Below are 3,789 nucleotides of genomic sequence, written 5' to 3'. Positions count from 1 at the left end.
AAAGGCGGCTCTCAATGTGAACCTCAAGCGGGAGCATTGGGTCGACCACCGTTCTATTGTAGTTCTAGGACTACGCACCGTCCTTCGGTTTCCCGAAGGCTTGTTCGTTCCTTCAACTTCCTCGTCATTGCCTCTATAGCATCTCCAACGTCTTCAACATTCAGCAGCTGCGCCTATGCCCATCTCGCTATGCTGACTGGAACATCTTTGTACATCTTGGCCTAGGGCACTCCGAGACTCACGTGTTTCTTCGACGAGACGCTGTAAAGGCGCTTCTTATAACCTCCTACGGCGGATACCTCGTCCTCCAGAAGACGCCCAAAACTGCCACTTTACCGCTGAATGCTCGCAAAGGGGTGGTGCCGCTACCGTCTTAAGTCAGCCAAAGAGAAGCCTCCCGCTGAGCCTGCCTGGGATCTCGTCGTAGTATCTGTTCTCTATGCCGCCCTCGTAGGCGCGTCATTTTGCCGGTCCGTCAGGAGCCCTGTAGCGCCCATGTGACCGAATGCAGAGAAGGAGGAAATAAACTGAGAGGCGCGTGTCCTGAAAGCAAGCCGGGCGCGCGCCGTTCGGATCAGCATCTGGTGCTCTCTAGTAACCCATTGAAGACTGATATGAGCATACGGCACTAATGCAATGTGAAGGGTGGCTATTTCTGGCCCTACGGGGCTGGGACCGTAGGTCAACGCCGCTAGCGGTGGGGGCTAGCCAGCCACCGATTATTTATGCGAAGCATATTGCTAGAGGTAAACCACAGCCCTTCGTGACGGTTACACGCCGTGCAAAGAATGTGGAATGCTACGTCACACCACGTGATACGCTGACGTCACGACAGAGGAGAGACGGGTGTCCAGCTCGCGCCGTCGGCTGCGGTTGCACGTCGTGCGGACCACGTGGTATGGTGACGTCACACCACGTGATACGCTGACGTCACGACAAAGGAGAGACGGGGGACCTGCTCGCGCCGTCGGCTGCAGTTGCACGCCGTGCGGAGCACTTGTTATGGTGACGTCACACCACGTGATACGCTGACGTCACGACAGAGAAGAGAGAACGTTCCCTCGGAAACTGGGAGGCAACTGCATGGAGGAGACTACAAGGGGGCAATCATATTAGTCCCTTTTGGGTATACGCAACAATTTCAAAAGATAAAAAGGATCTACATTGCATAACATGTGGGAGATGGGGCACTCTAGATCATATTATTTGGGTATGTAACAACAGCCCAGGAGCTAAAGAAAATATAGATAGAGACGCCTGGGAGACCCTGCTGCGAAGCGAGGACCCCGCTCAGCAGCAGCAAGCCATCCGCCTGGCGGCTGAGGCCATGAAACAACAATGCATATTCACCATACCTTAGTTCGCGAGGCTCCTGAGTAAGGCTCCATCAGGCCTGCGTTCCGGGGAGTCCGAAACGAAGCTTCTTCTCGGTGGAAATAAAGGTTTTCAACAACAACAACGGGGGACCGGCTCGCGCGGTCGGCTGCGGTTGCACGCCGTGCGGACCACGTGGTACGGTGACGTCACACCACGTGATACGCTTACTTCACGACGGAGGAGAGACGGGGACCGGCTCGCGCCGTCGGCTGCGGTTGCACGCTGTGCGGACCAACTGGTATAGCGCAGGTTTATATATAAAGGGGAGACGTTTGCGCTCGCACGTCGGTGTTCGTGAGCTTTTGCTTTGCGTACATATTCGCGTAGTGGCGATCGAGTATCATTGGCCTGGGGGACGACATGTTCGTTGTGCGTGTCCGTAACCCAGTTAGATTAGAGATGAAGGAGTCATGCTATTACCTAGTTTTATGCGATGGGAAAACATTGTGCATTCCAAGTTTAAACCGTGTAAAAGCACGTGTAACCAAGGAAAGAAAGGTTTAGCCAAGTGTAACCATGGAAAGTCGAGTTTAGCAATCAATATGCTTCGCATCTGACCAGGCTTAACCAAGCTAAGCCTCAGCAATTTGTTTTATCTGTTGTAGGTAGTCATTACACCGCCCACCGCTTAGGTGCTGGACGACGCCTTTTGCGGCGAGCGTCCTTCTCTCCATCTTCTTTTTCTTTCTTCTCTACTTTCTCACTTCGGTCCGCACGAGGTAGCAGAGGTGGCTCAGCTACAAAGCGAGTAGCAGGCGCGTGCATTTTCGTTTCCTTCTTCCTATAGACACAACAATGTGCCGGCCAGGAGTGTTCAAGCGACACAAAATATTTACCGAGAGGAGTCACGAACGCTAATGTCGATTGTGTAGTGCTTCACTGAACGCTGATTCCGTTTAGGTGGCCGCATGTTTGACGAATTGATACGGGGTTCTGAAATGCAAGTTTATGACGGCCGCGATGCAATGGATTCTCTACGAGTTGTGTTCAGTCTCACTCGTCTTTTGTTTTTCCTTGGTGTGTTTGGACCGAAGACGACATAACCACACTTCCTGACTCAACTACAGCGGCAACCTCTGACTCTGACATCTTTGTTATTACTACAATCACGCGCTCATCGAAATGACACAGATAAATCATAGTGTAGTTCAGTTCAGTTCAGGCGTTCAGTCGTGTCCGACTCTTCGTGACCCTATGGACCATGTCACGCCACGCTTTCCGGTCTCTCACTATCTTCTTAACATCACATATCTTCATATGCAATGCCTCGAGAATGCCATCTAACCATCGCGTTCGCTGCCTACCCCTTCTCCGGCGACCCTCAACCTTTCCCAACATCAAATCTTTCTCCAGCGACTCCTCTCTTCTCATCAGATGACCAAAGTAGCCCGAGTTTCTTAATTTGAAAAAAAATTACGCGTACTAAACATATTGTCACATTAGGCGATGGACACCTATAAGGAAAGAAGAAGACTCTCGTGAGTTTGAGAGAAGACGACGTTCAACAGCGTCGGCTGGTGCATACAGAGAACGTCTGTTTGAAAGCTTTGTCTTCCGTGTTCCCTCTGCTACAAGCTGAACTGCATAGTGTAAGCGTCCAAAAAATCATTGAGATTGTTTAAAATAATATTAACGTGGCCCAAAAAGAGTAGGAACCTTACATGGCTCCCTGTACCGATGCCCGAGTTTCTTAATTTGAAAAAAAATTACGCGTACTAAACATATTGTCACATTAGGCGATGGACACCTATAAGGAAAGAAGAAGACTCTCGTGAGTTTGAGAGAAGACGACGTTCAACAGCGTCGGCTGGTGCATACAGAGAACGTCTGTTTGAAAGCTTTGTCTTCCGTGTTCACCCTCTGCTACAAGCTGAACTGCATGGAGGAAAAAGAGAAATGGCCAGACGAGATGTATGGCTTCAGGCCACATCTGAGCGTACAGGACGCCATTCTGCGGCTGCAGCAAGACATAAGTTCCAGAAACAAAGATGCGAAAGTCATTATGGGACTGGACCTAAAAAGTGCCTTCGACAACGTCAAGCACGCGCTCATCGAAATGGCACAGATAAATCATAGTGTAAGCGTCCAAAAGATCATTGAGATTGTTTAAAATAATATTAACGTGGCCCAAAAAGAGTAGGAACCTTACATGGCTCCCTGTACCGATGCCCGAGTTTCTTAATTTGAAAAAAAAAATTACGCGTACTAAACATATTGTCACATTAGGCGATGGACACCCATAAGGAAAGAAGAAGACTCTCGTGAGTTTGAGAGAAGACGACGTTCAACAGCGTCGGCTGGTGCCTGCAGAAAACGTCTGTTTGAAAGCCTTGTCTTCCGTGTCCACCCTCTGCTACAAGCTGAACTGCATGGAGGAAAAAGAGAAATGGCCAGACGAGATGTATGGCTTCA

This window comes from Amblyomma maculatum, chromosome 4 (genome assembly GCF_055883805.1).
Source record: "Amblyomma maculatum isolate TAMU_Amacu chromosome 4, ASM5588380v1, whole genome shotgun sequence".
In the NCBI taxonomy this organism is placed as follows: domain Eukaryota; kingdom Metazoa; phylum Arthropoda; class Arachnida; order Ixodida; family Ixodidae; genus Amblyomma; species Amblyomma maculatum.
This window is presented reverse-complemented; position numbering follows the sequence as displayed.